Here is a 20,420-nt window from a genome sequence, read left to right on the forward strand (position 1 = left end):
CCAGGCGTGCCAGACTCACCTCCCATCCCCTTACATCTTTTCTATCAACTTTTTAAGAACCCCTTGGAGTTCTAAACCTGGCTGAGTGAGGTGGCCAAGCAACTTCCCCTCCAAGCCGTAGCTTACTCACTGAGAACATGTGGAAGCTATTTCTTACCTCACAGGATTGTTGGTGCAAATTAAACACGACAGCATCTGTGAAAAGCACCTGATGGCAAACAGCACAAAGTAGTTAAAAATTAGCCCCCCCACCTCAAAAAAACACCAAGCAGCTTCTTGCGGCAGCACCTCCTCCGGGAAGCCTTCCCTGACCACACCCCCTGGTTTGGCTTAAGTGCCTTCTTGTTGGTCCCTCCCTCCCTAGGCAACCCCTGGCATGGCACCACACGGGACAGCAATGACTGTGAAACTTTCCTGGTGGGTGCCAGGCCCCACAGTCAGCGTCAGACAAAGAAGTTGAAAGAAGGGGTGAATGGCACGGGCCCAACCTCAGCCTCCTCCTCTGTCTGGCCCCTGGTAGGTGAGAGGACAGGCATCTCAGATGCCCCTGGACCCCAGGATTCTCAGCCTCCATGCTCGGGACCAGCTTGCCAGGCAGTCCTCTGTCGGCTGCCGTCCATCTCTGCTCGGAGCAGTCCTGACCTCGGCCCAGGCCCCCACTCTCTTCCCCAGGCAGCCACTGATGGCAGCTCCCAGGGATGGGGATGGGCCCACTCCACTCCCTCATCCTCTGCCATGCTGCTGGTCAGCCGGTGGCCAAGTGCCAAGTGGCCAGCCTGAGCTCAGGGCTGGCTGGAGAAGGGGTGATAAAACATCCCAGGTGGCCCCAGGAGCTTAGGGAAGCAATGGGTGGGGGTCCCCGAGCTGTCTCCATTTCTTCTAGAAAGCTCAGGGCTACTAAGCATTTATCCCAAATGAGGCCACGCTGACACAAACCCAGCAGGGCCCTGCTCTGGGCCAGAAGGCTGTCAGCTCACAGCCCCGCCGGCTATCTCCCCCCACCCCAAGCTCGGGGAGGCAGTTATGGATGTCTTTGATTAATAAGAAATGGGGGCAATGAATTAATCATTATGTAATAAATGCAGCTTGTTTGGCAGCCATCTCTTTCAAAAACACGGCTCCTGTGTGTGAGAAATAGCGGAGGGGGGTCCCTCAGTAAACACATATGGCACTCCAGGGGAGGCTACCATGTTTGCCCCAGGAGCCCCTGTACCTGGGGCTCGGCAGTGACAGCCTCGGGCATCCTCTGGCAGGGGGGCGGCAGGGGTGGGGGCGTGACCCGGGAGCACCTGGCCAGGAGTCCCTGGAGAGACAGAACAGGCAGTAGGGGGGTGGGGGTAGTAGGGCAGAGAACAGGGGCTCTGGGCTCAGCCCAGGTTCCTACCTCCCTGCCCAGTGCAGGGTGGAGCTCCCGGTCCTGGGTCTGCTGCCCGCCCTGCTCTGAAAGGAGAAGCAGGAACAGATGTTTCCTTGGATCGGAAAATAACGTCGGCTCCCAGATGGGCCATGGGCCGCGTCCTCTCCCTACCCCGCTTTGTGCCAAGGTCTGTCTTTCTGGGGAGCAGCAGAGGGTGGCGGGCGGGGGCAGGGGCACCAGCGGGGCATCTGGCACTCGGTCATTGCCCACTGCTGTCTGCCGCGAAATGTGACAGGTGCTGGCAGGGGGCATCCCGCCCGGGATGGGGGCCGGGCAGTGGGGCCTGGGATGGAGGCCAGGCCTCCACGCCCCCCGGCCACCCGCCTGCCCACCCACAGCTGTGCTGGAGGTCGGCTCCCACCCCCAGGGGACGGGAGCTTGGCCCGCTCGGGCTGTCGTGGCTCCTGTCACTCAGAACAGAGCAGGGCCCGAGGCCGCCCACCTGTCCTCCCAGGGGCTGCTCGCAGAGGGCCTGACCCGGCAGAACCACGGGGACCCAGGGGCCACGGGTCCCAAACCGGCTCCGGGTCCAGGTGCCCTCTGTGCTTCCTCCCCTCTGCACTTCTGAAGTCTGCACGCACCCGAGGAGACCCGTGGGCCCTTCCTGAGCCCCACAATGCCCCGACCTGTCTCCCAGCAGGCCCTTCCCCGTGACGCCTCCCCACCACCTGCAGGCGGCGCCCTTCCGGCCCCAGCCAGTCTCCCCAGCAGGATGAGGGTTCCACGCACAGTAGGTGCTCAATGAAGGAGTGTGTGTGTGACAGCCCCAGAGTCTCCCCCAGCCAAGCTGGTTCAGTAAGAAGGAGGGGCGGGTGCAGGCAGCACGTGGGACCCCACAGTGGGCGTGTCCAAATGCCACCCTCGGCGCGGTCACTCACGTGGGTGAGCCATCTCTTAGGCCCCGTGTGCAGGGGACACGGGTAACTGGTCCCACCGCCTGTTCCCATTCGTATCTCCCCTCCCCACCCCAAGCCCGCTGGCTGCCCTGCTGCCCAGCCAAGGCGCTCCTGAGTGGACGGAGCCGTGGCTGGCATCAGCAGCACCTGAGGGCCACCCCGGGAACTGTGGTTCAGGCAGGCCAAGGTCAGGGACGGTGTGCTGGGCTTTTCTGTGTCTCTGCCCAAGGGCCCGACCAGACAAGCCCCAGGCTGCTCCCAAGTCTGCCAGCCGAAGAGCAGCAGCCTGGCGCCCAGAGAGGGATGCGGGGCAGCCCCAGAGAGAATGCTGAGCGTGAGATGTGCTGCCCACCTGCCCTAGCACTTCCCGTGCCATAAACCAGGCTGATGGTGCCTGGGCGCCAAAGGTGATGAACTGCAAGGGGTGGGGGGCAGCTGGGCCCCTGGACGCTGCTCAGGGGCCTCCTCGTCGGCCGGGGGCCTGGCACACAGAAGGGACATGAGAAATGTCTCGGGCATGGAACTGAGTACAGATTCCTTCCAAATCACAAAGGCTACCATTTATCAAGTGTTCTGCCTATATTACCTTGTTTAAAACCCAGACTGGGAGAATTCCCTGGCAGTCCCATGGTTAGGACTCTGCACTTTCATTGCTGAGAGCCGGGTTCAACCCCTGGTTGGGGAACTAAGATCCCACAAGCTGAGCGGCCAGGCCAATAATAATAATAATAATAATAATAAATAAATAATAAAACTGGGACTGGAATGAAGGAATTTGTTAATAGCAGAAAAGCCGTTCACGTGGTAGGCAGGGGACACTGGAGGGGCACGCGGGGCTGCAGAACAGCGCGTGCGGAAGGGTCCCATGGAGTATAACCCCAGAGGCATGAGAAATGCACAGAATTCCCGGTGACGGGAGGGTGGGCGCCCCCCACTGTGACCCGGGGTCAGCGGGTGGGGGGTGGCAGCGGCTTGGGCCTGGAGCTCTGGGAACATGAACTTCTGAGTTCACACACTTCTGTCTTTTTTTTTTTTTTAAACAATGAATGCATGTTATTATTTTTTTAAAGGATATGACTTTTGGCAAAGTTGCCAGGGAATCGGTGCCCGGGGTGGGGGGTTGTGGGCCTGGCAGGCCCTCCCGGGTAGGCGACTTCAGACTGGGGAGCACGTGTGCGCACAGGCATTAATTCACGAGGCAAAGACCTGACCCTCCGAGCTGCCTGCCAGCTACCCCAGGCCTTGGCAGTAAGCAGCCATTCATTCATTCATTCACTGATTCATTCACAGATATTTATCACGTGTCTGCCGTGAGTCTCCGGGCCTCTGTGGCAGGCCTGGCACTGTGGCCTGGGGCCAGGCTGGGGTGCACAGGCCCCTGCCTGCCCCCTGCCATGTGCCCCCTGCGTCCCCGCCCCTTGGCCCCTGTACGGCGTCACCTGCGGCCACGGGGGCCCACCCCCCACCCCCAAGCCGGCAGGCGCCCAAGACGGAACTTCGGTCTCTGGGAGAGACACGGGCATGAGCTGGTTACTGCCTTTTCAGCAAACGTAATTCCTTTTTATTAGAAAATTAAAGGCTGGGGCCAGCTTGCCAAAAGCCAGAAGAGCTGAAACGTGCTTTCCTAAGATATGCAGCATCTAATGAAACAGATTTGCTTGTCTGCCTCCTTTCCCACCATCACCTCCCCTGGGCCCACCCTCCTGCCAGTCCCACCGCTTCCACGGCTTGGCCTGGGCCCCGCAGGTCCAGCACCTGGGCGCGGGGGGGCTTGCCTCTGGCCCCTGGCACAGGACAGGAGCCCCACTCCCCAGGTGTCAGCCTTTTGAGAATTATCTCGGGGATTCTCTTGCTTTCCTGAGATGCAAAGGCGCCCGTGGCCTCCGCTAAGCTGAGGGTGTCTGGAGGGAAAGGCAGGAACAATAAAGGACTAGGCTCCTGAGAAAGGAGCTCGTCCATCTGGAGACCCGGGAGTGGCAGCTCCAGACAGGAGGAGGAAGCCAGGGCAGAGCCGAGGAGAGGAGAGGACCGTCCCTCGCTGCCACACAAAAAGCCACCCAGGGAGTTCTCTCTTACTGAAAAGTCCTTGATTCTTCCCTTTCTGCCGCAGAACTCTTATTAATGGGGCAACGGAGGGGCCCGGGGGATGGCCCTCCCGCACAGGAAGGTGGCCGCGCCGCCCCACGAGTCTTTAGAGCTGGGAACTAGGGAACTCCAGGATCGGGTTTTCTTCCACTAATCTCCCTTCCTCTTTCCTTTTCTTTTTTCTCTGCCGGTCAGAGGTTACCTCCCTGGTTTACAGGGAACCTCAGAGCGGGGTGGAGGAAGCTGGGAGTGACGTGTGTGTGAGCGTGTGTGCGTGCGCATGTGAGAGCTCGCGCACGCGCGTGTGCGCCTGTGTATCTGTCTGTGTGAGCGTGCGTGTGTGCGCAGGCGTGTGTGCTGAATGCAAAAATGGTGACCACGCTCTTGGGGTGCCAACGGGGGTGGGAGTAGGGGGTGGGGTGTCTGTCTCAGGTATGTCTGCCCCCGGCCCCCTCCCCACACGTCCTCACCCCTCCCCACTCTGCTCCCTGTTCAAGGGCAAATCCATCCCCTCACTCCCTCCTTGAGTAACAAAAGGCAGATGGAGTCCCCTTTCACCTGCTCTGACTAAAGCCTCTGCTGTGGCATGTCTAGCAGAACCGCTTTGTTCTGGGGAAAACCAAGACGGGGGTTTGTCCCAGGGCCCGCCAGGGTGGGGGTCAGAAAGGAACACGAAAAGCAGCAGCAGTGTCCCACAGGTCCGCGCCGCCTGGACCTCTTGCCTGAGACGCATGGTCCAGGGAAGCACCGCCAAAAGGGCTCTGGTCAGCAGAGTCCGGTCGGATCCCAGCCTAGTGACCACATTTGCCCCGTGGCCTGGGGCAAATTCTTTCGCTCTCTGCGCCTGGCTTGCTGGCCTTTCATGACAACCATAGGAAGCCCCTGGCACAATGTCAGGTCTCTCCCCCGACCTGGCCAGCTCTTGGGCTGATGGAAGGAGCCACTTTCCCATGGCGGGCGGGGAGGGAGTGTGGAAAGAAACAGGAGGGACAGTGACACCAGTTCCCCAGGGGTGGCTGTGCAGGGTCCAGAGCCTCTGGGAGGTTTCAGAGGAAGAGAGCATGTCCCTGACCCTGGTACCTAGGGTTTCTCTGGGTGGAGGAGGCGCTGGGATCCCTGGCCAGGGTCCTCCCAAAAGGAGGCCATGGCAGCAGCTAGGGGCAGGCAGGGGCCCTGGCCCAGGTGCCAAAGATCTGCATTCCGTGTGTGCACCACTCCCCGCAATGTCGAGGTCCCAAGGCTCCAGGATGGCACCAAGCCTGGGCCTGCAGCATGGGGCCTGGCCCGCGTAGATGAGCAACCCCCATGTGCTCTGGAGCACTGATGCCTGGCCCCTGGGCCACGTGCTTAGAAGGGGATTCAGCCTGGCCTGTGAATCCCTGCGGTGGGGGGAGGCTGCAGCATCAGCAGGCTCCCTTCCCCCTCGGTGGTGAGGTGAGTCAGCCCGCCAGCTCGGGGGAGGCGCTGCCCTGTCTGGGCCCAAGGTGAGGAGGTCAGCTCAGTAGCAGACCGGCTGGCTGGGCTGGCGCCTGGGACCCACCCCACAGGCAGCCTCTGGGGCTCCAGGCCCCCCACCCAAGGGAGGATGGGGCCCAGCTCAGGGCAGGTGGTGGCTTAAGCCTCAAAATCCCCAAGCAAGGGGAGGCCAGTGGGGGGCGGCTGGAGGTCAGGGGAGGGGGCAGGTGCAGGACGGTCTGGGGCTGAGACAGGGCAGCGCACCCACCCAGCTCTGCAGGTGGAGGGGCCACAGGCCCGGCCCCCTGCTGCCTGGTTCTGTCTGCACCCGCATCCCCGCCCGGAAAACACCCCCTTCTTCGCTTCCCCGGTGCCCAGGGCTGGCCTGTTCCTTCCCGTCCATCTCTGGCCCCTCACCCTTGGAGGGCAGCCATAGCCCACCCACCCGCCACCAAAGGTGTGCTGTGCGCTCCTAGAGCCAGGGCTCCAGTGAGCCTTGCGGAGCGCAGTTCCCATCCTAATGGTTTTCCAGGGTGCGTGGAGGACACAGCGCCCTCCGCCCTCGCCCCAGATGGCACCGCTGTCCCTTGTCATAACCTGGCCCCGGGTGCAGGGCCCCCCCCACAGGCGTTTCTGGGTGCCAGGAAAACACCCCTAGCACCAACCTGGCATGCTAACAGCCCCACCTGAGAACACCCACAAACCCCACTTCCCAGATGGGGAAGACTGAGACCCCCAGGGCCCCCCTGCATCCCCGAACCTCAGAACCGCTCCCCGCCCCCAGCCTGAGGAAGCCTGCTGGAGCCCACCCTTCTCCCCATTTCCTGCTGCCCCTGGGGTCCTCTGTCCCCTCCAGCGGACAGGCCCCCAGGCCCCATGGGGCGGCAGGGACCACCCAGGCAGAGAGAGCTGGAGAGTGAGCGAGTGTGTGTGAGTGTGTGTGCGGTGACCCAGCCCACCAGACGCTCCGCCCAGCTGACCGCAGCTGGGAAAACAGGCTCCTCAGCCCCCGCTGCCCACCCCGCCCCCCTGCCCAGCCCCAGCCCAGCCCACCCGGCCAGCGCCTCACCGGGCCCTGAACCAGGAACTGGGCCCACGGCCATGGCCGCCTCAGTCTGAGCCACAGCCCCCGGCTGCCCACCCTCCCCCACGCCCCCCGGTACCCTGGCTGAGAAGCCCCCAACACAGGCTGCCCCGATCCACACCTGCTTCAGGCCAGCCCCCCTCCAGCTCTCGACCTTTCCCCAAACCATGAGGGGTGAAGGGTCCATCTCTTAACTGCAGTGTCCCCACAACTGCCAGAGACCCCCAATTCCTTGAACCGCAGTCCTCCACCCCATGCCCGCCGCCGGCATGCAGGGTGTGGGGTGCCCCCTTAGCTCCCTCCTTCTGGGGTGGGGGGCTCCCTGCCCTCTCCCACCCCACCAGGTGCAGGGTCTCTGCCGGCCCCGCGCTCCCGAGGCAGGATCACTGAGGCTGAAATTTCAATTAAGGACGAGAAATAATTACTCCGGAGCTCCAGGCCAGCTCAAATGGTGACAGTCCTCAAAATCTGCTTCCCTGGAGTTGGGGGGAGGTGGCCCGGGACCCCGAGGTCAGCCTGGGCCTGAGCAGGGACCTGGCCTTCCCCCACTTTTGGCTTTGAACCCCGCCACCCTTCTGCTGAACTGAGACCAACCTCAGGGCTGCTCAAAAGTAGGGGGTGCTGGGGGGCTCGAGAAAGGGTGGGAGCTCCTGTCAGAGGGGCTGGGGAGTGAGCCTCAGATGGCTCCCGGGAAGCTGCGCCAAGGGAAATTAACCATTCAGCCTCTGTCTGTTCCTGCCATGAGCCCAGAGGCTGCCAGTGTCCCACAGGCTGGGGCTGGGGACCCCAAGAGCAGGACCAGAAGGCTCTGGCCTGCCTCGGGGAGGGGTGGGCCTAGGCAGGAACCTCCCCTCTAGGCCTTGGGCCCACCCCACAAAGCAAGGGTCGCAGGTGGGGTTGTTCCTGGGCCCCCAAGGCAATCCCCCACCTACTCCTCAAGAAGCATTCACAGCCAGCCTTAACTACGCCACCCTCATCTCCAGAAAACTCCTTCTCCAGACACGTCCCTGCTCTGAGAATGACCCATTTCCTCTCCAGAAATCCTCTGTTTAATCCAGAATGTTCCATCTCCAGAAATGTTCCATCTTATTTCCAGAAATATCCTTTCTCATCTTCAAATATAACCCATCTCCAGAAATGCCAGTGCTCTCCAAAAAGGCTCCATCTTAGCTCCAAAAATGCTCCATTTCCAGAAATATCACACCCCATCTCCAGAGATGTTTCATTTCAGCTTCCAAAATACCTCAAATCCAGAAGTGTCCTATTTTATGTCCAGAAATACTCCAGCATCATCTTCAAAAACATTCCACATTTCCAGAAGTACCATAGTTTGTCTCCAGAAATAGTCCATTTCCAGAGATGTTTCGCCTCTAACAATGTTTGGAATCCAGAAAGGCCTCATCTTCACCCCAGAAAATGCCCTCTATTTCCAAAAATGCCCCCATTTCACCTTCCATCTTCATGCCCCTCCTCCAAAAAAACTTTGCATTGTTTCTAGAAACGTCCTCACCCTGTCTCCAGAAACGCCATGTCTCATTTCTAAAAACACTCCATCGCTGGAAATATTCCATCTGCATCTGGAAATGCTCACGGTGTGTCCACAAGGGTCTCCCCCTCTGGCCCAGATGCTGCAGAAACTCAGGAACCCACTTCCTTCAGGATCTCCCGGGGGTCTCTCGGCCACCTGCAGGGCCTGCTCATATCCCAGGAGCAAGGATAAAGTAAGAGGTGGGCTGGCAGATGTCGAGGTCCCTGGAAGCGGGGAGCACGGACCCTCCCGGGTCTGACCCGGGGGCAGGGGCAGTGAGGGGCCCGGGTGGGAAGGTCTGGCCCAGGAAGGGTGGGCGGGGCCTTGGCACCCCCACACACACACCGCAAACGTGTCCACTGGCCCCGGTGCCCACACTCACAGCCCCCCTCCCACCCCTCAGAACCACACACACGTGCAGCATCACATCCATCTCGGCACCGCAGCCCCACCCGGGCGAGCACACAGAACACACGTCCCCACCCTCCTCCATGCTCCCCGCCTCTCTGGGCAGGTCTGGGGACCCCCGAGTGGCAGAAGGCCACTGCTGGGGCCCTCCAACCAGACAGGGCGGCCTCAGTAACTGCTGTGTGTCACCGAGGGAAATTCATGGCCTGGGACTCTGGGCTCAGAAGGGAGATGAGGGTGCATTCTTGACCTGCTCACATACCTACTAGGATGGGGCTCCGGAGCAGCCCTGCTGCTTCTGGGCCACTTTAAATGACAAAGTTCCTCTTTGGGTGGAACTGAAACTCCACGAAGTCGCCTCTGCCCACATGGCCCGGCACTGCTGTCTGGAGTTGCGAAGCCTGTGTCCCACCGAGACTTCACAAGGAGATGCCCCCCTCCCTGTCCTCAGACAGCAGGGAGAGGTAAGGGGTCAGCTGTTCTGCAGGAGGGGCCTGGAGACACTTGGGTGGAGGGCGGGCGTGCCAGCATGTGCATGCATGTGTCCTCTCGTGCAGATACACAGGCAGGCATGCAGTACACCTCCAGGCCCTGGACCCGCAGCCAGGAAGGGAGGAGGTGGCCCGTCCACACCAGGTCTGTCCCTCAGACCTCGGGACGGCCGTTCTTAGAGCCTCCAGGTGGGCAGGAGGGGAAGGGGGCCCGATCCACAGTCTCCGCTCCTGGTGGCATCGGTTAGCTCTGGTCTGCTCCCACGGGAGGATAATTACCATTTATTAGGCCTCCCAATTTAGACTCAGCCTCAATTAACTGGAACCTCCCGAGCCCCCTTTTCTGATCCTTTGGGGCCAAGGGCAGACACGACACACCTTCAAGGTGCCCTTCAATTTCTCTCAGCGTGGGCCCCTTTGTCTGCCACCACACTGGCCAGCTCCTGCCCAGAAAGGGGGCTTCCACATCTGTCCCCCTCAATCCCTCTCGTCCTGGAGAGTCATCCTCTCTCCATGGAGACCTCCCCCTCTGGGAACTCACGTCCCCATTCAAAGAACGTGAGAGAGAAAAGCCAAATAGTCAATCCCGAATCTGAATGGACCGTGGTCTGGGGGGCCAGGATGGAGAGCAGGGTGGGAGGCCTCGTGTGGGACGGCGGGTGGGGTGTCCCCCGGGCTCCCAGCTCCGGGGCCGCAGACTTTCTGGAGGCGTCTGCATTGGTATTCTCCGTCCCTCACAGCCCAAATTACACCAACTCTCCTGGGACCCTTTCATTGCACGTTGTCGCTTCAGCAAAAGGTTATGTGCGAGAACATCAAAACCCTTCCCACATATTAACCAAAAGAGCGTTTTTTTTAATGCACAGGGAAAACGCAGCCAATTTTACAGTATCTGAGATGAGAACGGGTGTTGGACTGGGTGGCACCCGGCAGTCCCTCACCTCTCTGCACCCTCTTCCCTCGATCAGAGAGGCCGGGAGGGTGGATGTGAGGCTGGACCGGGCAGTCGCAGTCACGGTCATATGTGGAACCAGCAGAGCCCGGCTGGGGGCAGCGTCCAGGTGCTGCCCAGCAGGCGTGAGGGCAGCAGAGCTCGGCAATGCTCCCCAGGCACCCCGGACCCCTTCCCACCTCTTCTCTTCCCCACGCAGCCCCCTCCTTCCTTTTATTTTATTTACTGTTGGCTGGAGAATTTCTGGGAACACCTTCAAGACCCAGTTTGAATCGGTTCCTCAGTTGTGACATTTTACAGATGAGCGTCAAAGATGTAATCTGCCCAAGATCAGCAAAAGCTGGGGTGCTGAAAGCTGGGGTGCCGGGATGGGAACTCAGGCCGTAAGCTGGGGGGTGGGGGTGGGACTAGACTGAGCAGGGACTGCAGAGGCCCAGGTGGTGGGCAGCCTGACCCCAGCTCTGGCTGCAGTGATAGGACCTGCCAGTTGTAAGAGAAGCAAAAAGTGGGAATTTTATGTGAAATCTGATATTATTTTTTAAACCCTGTGCGGGCCACAGCGCCCATCCGAAGGCATCATCAGTGGACAACCTCTGGTCTGAGGTCTCCAGCCCAGTCTCTGGCCCCTCCTGGGAGGGTGGTCTGCTCAGACAAGGGAGCCAAGGGCAGACACGACAGAAACCTCTCCCCCGAGTGAAGTGGGGAAGTGGGAGAGGGCAGGACTGCAGAAAGTGTTTTAACTCTCTAGGAGATGGCTCGGGTGCTCTTCTGTCAGACGGAGGTGATGGCCGAAGCCCCCAATGCGAGAGGCTCAGAGGGACCTGTAGGATGGGGCGGGGAAGGAGGAGGAAGTCCCAAAGGTCAGCTCCCTTCACCGTCAGGGTCTGCCCTATTGGCCATCCCCACTGCTCAGGCTACAAGAAACCCCAAGATAACTGGAGCCCTGGGCAGGTGCGGAGAGACACCTGGGAGGGGCCGCCCCTGCCTCATGTCACAGCAGGTGATGCTCTGCGTGGCCGGCCTCCCCCAGTCACCGCAATGCGAGCCACGATGCCAGCTCCCCTTGCCCCCTCCCCAGACAGAGGGATGGTGTGGGAAGGCCTGCCCTCCCTGGGACGCCACCCGCCCTGGGTCACCCCAGCGGAGCGTCTTACTGTCCCCGAGGACCTTGACCCACAGGTGCCTGACTCCTCCAAGCCTCAGTTTTTCCATCTGTAAAATGGGGACAACAGGAGACTTTCCTTCACAGGGGGTTTGAAGACAGGAAATAAGTGCTCGGGGGGCCCAGCAGCAGGAGGTCTTGCAGAGAGGATGCTCTGAACAGTAGGACTCCAGGTACCAGTCCTCTGCCCCCTGCCATCCCCACCGCCCCTCCTCCTGCCCTCTCTGGGTGTCCTTCCTCTCCATGCTGAGCTTTCTTTCGGGGAATTACAATCTGCTGGGCTTTAATTACTGGTCCCCGAGGCCCGCCATCTCCCTCCCCAGCCAAGATGTCATAATCCCTCTGGCTGGGGGCTGGGCTCAGTTGCAGGCCCTGCAGGCCCCTGCCTCGCCCTGGAGTGGTGCCCCAGGTCTGAGTTCTGTCCGGTCCACGTGCCACCAGTTACAATCAGAGGAGGCGGGCGTTCTCAGGGAGCAAACTCAGGCCTTGAAGGGTCACGCTGCCCCACCAGGTCCTCTGCTGGTCCTCCCACTTCTCCCTCGTCAGCCTCAGTGCTCCCACCTCCAAGCCTTTGCTCCAGCCACGTTCCCTGCCCGGAGCACCCGTCTCTTCCCACTGCCTTCACAGCAGTCAAGGCCCAGACCCCATTCAGCCTCCACCCCTGCCTCTACCTCTCCTGCTCCCACCGTCTGACCTCCAGAGCCCTGCAGGTTCTCTCCCGCCTCCAGGCTTGCTGTAAGGTGTGCCCGTGCCCTTCTTCCTCTGGGAGGCCCACCCTGACTCCCCTGGGACAGGGCCAGGGTGCTGTCAGCAAACATCTGAAGGAAATGAGCCTGACCTATGTCCCCGGTGCCCATCAGATGCCCGCCCCGCCCGGCTGTGCACACAGGGGGACGGGGCAGGCTGGCGCTCAGGTGGGTCCCGGCAGCCCCGGGTGTGCCCTCTGCTCCCACAGCCTCACCTCCAAGACGGCGAACAGGGCTGGGGACAGTGCAGACGTGCATGAGGCTGGTAGACTGAGGTTCAAGGCTGGACACAGAGGGTGGTTACAGTGACCCCTGAGGAACAGCCACTTAGCCAGGAGGCTGCAAACTGAGGCCTGGGGTCTCAATCTGGCCACAGGCGAGTTGCCGGATTAGGTGACAACATACCCTAACCAGAAGATGGCATGTAAACACCTGAGTACCAGTTCCTAAGAAGGTGGGTAACGGCACCTGGGCCGCATCCCCAAATGCCACCCAGCAGAGCTGAGCTGCTGCCCCCCACGAGGACCAAGCGGCACCCCGCCCAGGTAGATTTGCCTGCTGGCCCTCCGGGGCCTGCAGGTTGGAGGGCCCTGTGCTGTGCAGACACGAGCTCATCCCGGGTCACTCCTCCTGGGCCACACGCCTTTGTGTAAGCAGGATACTGTGGGAAGAGAGAGGAGGCATCTCCGGCCCTGGGAAAGGCAAGAAGGCCGATACCACGTGGGTCAAGGTGCTCCTGGAAGGCGGCACCCTGCAGGCCCGGGCGGGCAGGGTCTCTGCCTGCTTCAGCGCAAAGGGCTTTTCGTGGGAGAAGCCAACATCTGCCTCTCTCTCTCCCAGCGCTGCCCTTGGGAATGGACAGAGGACCTTTCTGGTCCCATCGACGCCTCTAGTTCCTCATGACACCATTTCTGGCCCCAGAACCCTCCCCTGGGTCAAGCTCCCCTAAGAATGTGGGACCTGGTCCCGCAGGAACATCCCCTCCCTTTTTCCAGACACTCTACCTTTGATAATGTAGTTTCAGGTGGGCCCAGTGAACTCCTTAGCTACCTGGAGGCTCCTACCGAGACGACAGCCACCTCAACCCCAGAATGTCCCCCAGAAGCACCGAAGGAGTAACAGCACATCTCCCTCCCAGAAGCCAGCAAGCCCAGGGCCCCTGCCGTGGCAACACACAGGTGTCCCGGTTGGACAGATGCACAGGCAAACGCTTAACGAGCCTCTCTGTGCGTCCGGATGCAACGAGGCACTTGAACAAACTTGACCTGGTTTCCCAGTCCAGTCAGGAAAAAGCTATGCTCCCCACAGCACAAAGGGGAAACTAAGGCTAGAGGAAGCATGAAAGGCCCATGCTCGTGGCCGGTGCCGAGTGCGTGCAGTGCAAGGGGCAGGGCAGTGGGCCACCTTCTGGACAGTCGGGTCCCCACAAACGGGAAGTGACCCGGTTTGCCCGAGCGTCTCCCAGTTATAGACCACGACAACGCCTGATTCTGGGATGCAGGCTGAGGGTCTCCTGACTTCTTGTTATTATGGCTACTTGTTCCATGACTGCAGGGCTTACAGGGCTGACTGGGGGCCAGAAAACCAGGCCAGGGAGAGTGTGACCTGGCCCAGACTTCTCCAGAAAGGTCTTGGTGGCAATGGACCCAGGAGTGTGGTTACTCGGTGGTCAGCGGGTCCCACGGGGGAGGGAGGGGAGCAGGCCCTGCCCAGGCTGGTGAACACAACACAATAGAGACCGGAGCTGCTCCGGGCTGGCAAGTCACCTGCTCCACGTGAATGGATGCCACGGCCCCACACCCCGTGCAGCTCGGACCTCAGAACCGGACCACCTCAGGAGTGCTGTGAGGACGACAAGGCTTGCCCTCAGGCACCCCAGCTTCCCGGGGGTCCTGCAGAGGGAGGACCCCTCATTGTGGGAGTCTGGGGGCAGGTGGGAGCTAGAAAGGGGGTCTGGGCCTCGGGATCAGAGGACTGGGTCCCCAACCTCTGACTCCGTGACCTCAAGCATGCCAATTCTCTATAAAACTGGAACCACAAACGCTGACTCGCAGGATGTGTGCAAACAGGCCCAGTGCCCGGCATGTGAGTGGGCAGCTGTGGGGCCTGGTGGCTGCCACCCCGACACCCAGGCACACAGCCAAGCACAAAGACACAGAACAGAAATGCCCAAATGCCCACACTCAAGGGAGGGCGGCTCTTAACCTTGACCTCCTGGATGGAGCTGTTTGTACCTCAGAGAACATACCTGGGAGTGGGGTGTCTTCAAAACTCAAAGGAGAAGCTCAAATCTACTGTGGGGACATACCCCCAACACCTCGCCACCTGCCCCCCCAGGTCCGCTCCACTCTGGGGGCCGGGTCTTGAGCTGGCCCTGCCCTGCAGTGGAACCCCGCCCCATCCTCCATCTCTGGCCTCAGCCCCACCCTCTCCCTGGCTGGGGGATGTGAGCAGGAATGGCTCCATCAGGATATAATCGTTTTTAATTAACGTGCAGATCATTTCACAGGCTGATCTCCTTGGAGACCAGAGGGAAGACGGTCTTTTAAGATTTTCTTTTGCCTCCCCCCACCTACCCCTCCCAGTCGAAGGCCGCCCCCCTCACCCCCCCAGCCGCAACCTTGAAAGCAGCACAAAAGCCTGGTGCCTGGATCCCTCTTGGGGCCATTAGGAGGAAAGTGTGTGCTCACACACAGATAAACACGCACGTGCCCAAGCTCCAGGGCATGCTCTCCCCCTGGAAATGCACGAATGGGATCAGAGACCCACAGACACGGTACACATGGGGACACACAGATTCACACACACGCACAGATATGCACGCACGCACACATGCCCAAGAATGTACAAACGGCCCGAGGCACACAGACATGGGCACACACACCCAGGCTGGCAGGCACGTCGACCCCCGAGAATACACAAACAGGATCAGACACACAGACATATGCACATGCAGGCACACGGGAAGGCATCCAAGCCGAGACACCACAGAAAGGCCCAAATACCCCCACTCATGGGAGGGCTGCGCAGAGTGGGGATAGAAGGCCCCTGTCCTGCAGTGGGGAGTCCGAGCCACAATCGCCTCGCCCCCCCATGTAGCCCGGCCCTGACCTCGGACCTGAGGGTGCCCTGCCACCTGCCCCACAGGGACCCACGAACAGAGAATCCACCACCCCGGTCTTGCCTCCCTGCCACCCACCTGGTCTGGGTCCTCCTGATCCCCAGAGCCCCCTGAACAGCTGTCCCACCCTGCCCTGAGCGAGCCCACCCCAAGGTCCAGCCTTTCCGGGCCATGCAGCTCTGGCCAGCCCCCGCCCGCACTGGGAGCCATGCCCCCAGCCGCTACTCTGGGTGCCCAATGAGGCTGGGGGCTGGGGGCTTCCTCTCTCCTTTTTTCACTTTAAACAGGTCCTTTCCTTCCCCAATTTCTGCCTCTACCCCCTTTCTAATCCCTTTCTTTTTCTCCTGTGCCTTTGCTCCCATCCTTCCTTCCCTCCCTCTTTCCCCTTCCTCCCCAGGGGCCTCCTGGGGTCAAAGCTAAGCCAGAGGGAGTGGGTGAGATGTCGCTGGTCCTTCCCCACTGCCCCGCAGTGGCTGTCTGTGCCAATACCCACTCCCAGCCACTGAAAAGACCCAGAGCTAGGTCTCCAGATGGGTAAACGGAGGCCTGGGGGAAGGGGCAGGACCACTGGGGTCCTCTGACATCTGCAGTCCCACCGTCTCTCTGCACCTGCTTTGCATCCTCAGATTTTCCTCCTGGAAAATGGGATGGCAAGGAGGAAGGGGGAGCCGTGTGGAGGGGCCATAGGGAATCCACGGCTGGCCAATGGCAGCCTGGTACCTTGGGTGGCCCCAGGTGCCACGGACATTGTGGCCACAGACAGTGTGCATGACACACACAGGCTGAGGAGCCTGTCTGGTGCTCCAGCTGCCAACCTGATAGGCCAGCCAGGTGCCTCTCCTCTCTTGTGGTCTCAGTGCCCCCATCTGTGAAATGGCCAAGGTCAGCCTAAAAGACCCCTAGGGACTCTTCCCAGATGTGAAAACCAAAAGGCAGATCAGTAGCCCATTCTTGGCTGCTACGAGGCCCAGCGGCTGCTGTGTGACCTTGGAATTCACTTCCCTCTCTGGGCTCACGTTTCCCTCTCTGTCAAAGGAAGGAGGTCAGACAGGTGATTCATTGCCAAGGCTCTTTCGGCTCTGAGAGAAGGTTCTAGATAGTGGGGAGGAAGGAGAAGAGTGTTCCACTTATCAGGGAAAAAACGAGCAGCCCGTTTCTCCCGCTGCAGGTGCGAGCAGTGTCATTTGGAGGAAATCATTTTAAACGTCAAAAAAAAGCTCTCCACACAAATAAATCCACTGTCTCGTTCATCAGGGGCATCCAGAACGTGGAACAAAAGGGGAATATTAAGTGAACGGTGGAGCATCCACCCAACTGGAAAAGCCTGAAAACATTAACTGCGGTGTTTACGAAGAGTTGGTTACAAAACAGGAAAAGGCTCCCGTGAGCGCCAATGAAGAGCAGGATATACGTCTGAACATAAAGAATGCCGACAAGTCTCTAAAGAACAAACCAACCACCAAATCAAGAAGACTGTGGAGAAAGACAACAAAATATTCACATTGTCACAGCTCCCTGAGGCTGTCTATAACCTTTTTTATTTTGCTCTACTTTTCACATTTTTCTATTAACCATATTTTAAAATGTATACATTGAAAATATCGTTTAAAAACAAAAACAAGGACTGAATGCCTCCAATTGAGAAACTTTCCCCTACCATTCATTTATTCATTCATTCATTACTGACGCGTTCACCCCTGTGTCCATCAGCCAAAGCCCACTGCTCATCATGGCCAGGCTGGGCTGTCACTTACAGGAAAGGGAAACCAGTGGGGGAGGGAAGACGCCCCCCCCCCCAGGATCTACACCAGGGGCCTGTGCTGTATCTGGCCCTTGGGTGAGCAGAAATCCATCCTGCCAGGTCCTGCCTTCCCGCAGCCTCGGCAGGCCTGCCCTCAGCTGCCAGGGCCTCACAGTCCAGCCTATGGGTCAGAAACCCAAGCTTAACGGCGGGGAATGGGGACTGGGGGAACGCGTCCACCCCACGTCCACGGCAACAGCCCCAAGGCAGTGGGCATAACCCCTTTTCCCTTGAGGCCACACAGCTGCTATCTGGTTGCTGGCACCTTCTCTGGGCTCAGATTCCCACCTCCCCAAGGTCCCTGAGTAAAGCACCACCCCACCAGGCACAGCACGTCAGAGGTTCACACCGCGGCCTGCCAGGTTGGGGCTGACAGGTTTCCCGGGAGGGTTAACTCTTCCCACACCTGGACGGAGCCACAGAACAGCTGCCCCCTCCCGCAGGAACCCCTCCTTAAGTAGAAGGCTTTCCTTCACCTGACCGGGTTGCTGGGCCCAACCCTCGGGAGAAAAAGGGGAGAGCCCCCCCTTAGCGCCGTGCGCCGCTGCCTGGAACCCAACGAAGGCAGATTTCCACGGACTCTCCTTCACCCCCGCTCCCATTCCAACTAGCCCCGACCCCTTTCACCCCTCCCCTCCGCCCCCAAGGAGCAAAGGAATCCGAGCGCTTAGCTGACCCTGCGGCCGCCACTTTGAGTCGAGCCCCCCTTCAGGACTGCGGTCCCCAGAAATTTTCCGGGCCAGCGCTCCCTTCGCAGGGCCCAGGCGGGAAAAGAGAAGTTCCCACCCCTCTTCTCCCCTCCCCCAGCCCCTAGGGGAGGGGCGAGGGTCCGGATCTCCGGGTCAAGGAGCAGCGTCTGCTGTGGATCGCAGGAGACACACACACTCCGTCACACACACACACACACACACAGACACACACACACACATCACCCTCGGGATCACCTCTGAAGCCCGCATTGCATGGGAGGGGAGGAGGCTGGTGGTGGGGGGCCTCGACGTGCCTGGAGTCACCAGCCAATCACCAAGCCCGAGAGAGGCTGGAACCCACGACCCGGGCCCCGAACCCAAGCCTCAGGCCTCCACTGCGCACCCCACCCCGCCCGACCCTTCCGACGTCAACATCTCTAACCCAAACAAGCCCCTCCCCCTAAGGAGTCCCCCTCCCCCTTTCCCTGGCCAGGGTCAGCAGTCCCCGGAGAGACCGAGCTTCGACCCCCCCCGCCTCCCCCCGCAACCGCACAGGCGCGAGATTTCATTGTCAACCTGGCCACTGGGGCGCGCGCGAGGCGGCGGTGCAGGGCAGGGGAGCTATCGCGGCCAGTGGGGAGGGGTCTCCAGGGGAAGTGTTTAGAGCAGCTCCTCTCGCTCTGTCCAGATCCGGAAGCCGCCGGGGGAGGAGGAAGGCGGGGGCGGGGAGAACGCGACCTCCGCGCTCGCGGGCTGCGAGGAGGGGCCGCGGCGGCCGGAGGAAGCGCCCGAGGCGTCGGGGGCGCCGAGTCCCCCGGGAGGCTGCGCTCTCGGGAAGTTTCCCACCGGTGGCCCGGAGCAGGACGGGGCGCGCAGACACCCCTCCCCGCCTGACCAGCTCCCGGGCGCAGATTGCGAACTTGAGCAAACTCCTTCCTTCCCCGCGTCTCCCCTCCCGTCCGCGGCCACCAGCCCTGCCATCTCAGACCCCAGCCTTAGGCCAGTGGCGCTGTCGCCAAGACCCCTCACCTATGTATGGTGGAGAAAAAGGGAGGGAGGAATCCCCAGCACAACCAAACTGCGGCCAAAAAAAAAAAAAGAAAAAAGAAATTCCTTCTGAGACCGATTTCCTCAACCTGTGTGGAAAACCCCAAACAGGCAGATCTGCAACTCTAGCCAAGATCGCGGCGCGGCGGGAGGGGTGCCGGGGGCGGGCGGCGACCCCCGCCGGCAGCCGCCGGACCCCTCGCGCCCGGATCGGCCCCCCGAAGACACAAAGCTCTGCCGCCAACAATACCTGCGGGTTCCTCCTGGGTCTCCCGGGCGCCGGCGCTGCGCGTCTCGCCGCCTCCCTTCCCCGCGCCGCCTCTCCTCCTCCTCAGCTCGCGCGCGCTCTCCCCTCGTCTCTTCCAGAACGCGGCGGCCGGATGAGATCCTTGGGAGAAAAAAATGTGAGCGCTCGCACGGTTCCTTTCTCTCCGCCCGCCGCTCGCGGCGGTCCGGGGCTCGCTCCTTTCTCCCTCGCGCTCCCGCGCGCGCCGCGCCTCTAGCGCCCCGCGTTTCCTTCTCAGCAGACCCTGCGAGCGCCCTCAGTAGCCATTATTCACGGGCCACCGGGGGCAGGAGGTAGAGACAGCCCAGTGGCCACATCAACTCGGCGAGCGCGATGAGGGCGCGGGGCGCGCGCGACGAGGGGGCTTGGCTGCGCGCAGCCCGCGCCCCAGACGCGGGGGAGGGGAGGAGGCGGAGGGGGCAGGGAAGGAGGAGGCGGGGGAGGAGCGGGAGCTGGTGAAGGGAGCGGGAGGAGGGGGCGCCGGGGAGACGCTCCCGCGGCTCTCACCGCAGGGGCTCGGGGTCAACGGCTAGAAGGCTCCGAGGCGCTTAGAGACCGGGCGGGGGTGGGGGTGGTGAGTGTCTTCGTGCGCGCGCGCGCGCGCACGAAGACATGGAAGGGGAGGGAGGGAACGCTTTAATATTTTCCCAGTGACTTACGAGCCCGTGGATGAGCTCCTGGCTGCGCGCTTGGGCCCGTGTGTGTATCAGTGTGACTGTGTGTTTCTGGTCTGTCTTCCGTGTGAATATCACGGGGCTTGGGGGCCTGCGGCGAGCTTGTGAATGTGCTTCTGGGTCTCAGGGCCACGGAGTGATGCGGTGCCTGCGTGGGGTTGTTTGCGATTGTTTATCGAGGGTTGCGGGACTGCGCCTGGGTGGGCCGTGTCTGCGTGAGGTTGTGTGTTTATGGCCTTGTGTCTGCGTGGGCCCGAGTGTGTCTCAGGGGTGTCGTGTCTCCGTGGGGGCTTGTTTGCGTGGGGCTGCGGTTGTACGGACCGTGCAGGGCTGGGGTGCGCCCGCAGGCGGCCTTGTGTGGGGCTGGCGGGGCAGTGTTCTGCGTGCGGGGCCGAGGCCTGGCTTGTGAGGGGGTGGGGGTGGGGGGTCCGCGTGGCGTCGGGGCCCGCACCGCCGCAGAAGAGGCGCTTGAGGCACGAACAGGCCGCGCTGGGGTCGGGGCGAAGCGAGACGAGTGGTAGCGGAAAAGAGAAGGCGGAGACCCGAGGGCCCGCATCCCGCCCCCACCCCACACCCCC

The 20,420-nt window shown here is 61.1% G+C and overlaps 1 protein-coding gene across 4 annotated transcripts in view; it reads right to left on the reverse strand.

Annotated features, from left to right (window-relative positions):
• The window catches only part of RAI1 (retinoic acid induced 1), a 107,930-nt gene that overhangs the window by 53,224 nt on the left and 34,286 nt on the right, over positions 1 to 20,420 (reverse strand). For 2 of the 4 annotated variants that reach the window (XM_081220108.1, XM_081220109.1), the window contains exon 2: positions 19,133 to 19,270. The exons of 1 other annotated variant lie outside the window; for it this stretch is intronic. The gene's annotated coding sequence lies outside the window, so the exon portion shown is untranslated. Of the gene's footprint in view, positions 1 to 18,864; positions 19,057 to 19,132; positions 19,271 to 20,420 lie in introns of those variants that run through there. One more of the 4 variants, XM_081220111.1, reaches the window with a different exon arrangement.

The sequence above is a fragment of the Mesoplodon bidens genome (assembly GCF_964165515.1).
Source record: "Mesoplodon bidens genome assembly, chromosome: 19".
In the NCBI taxonomy this organism is placed as follows: domain Eukaryota; kingdom Metazoa; phylum Chordata; class Mammalia; order Artiodactyla; family Ziphiidae; genus Mesoplodon; species Mesoplodon bidens.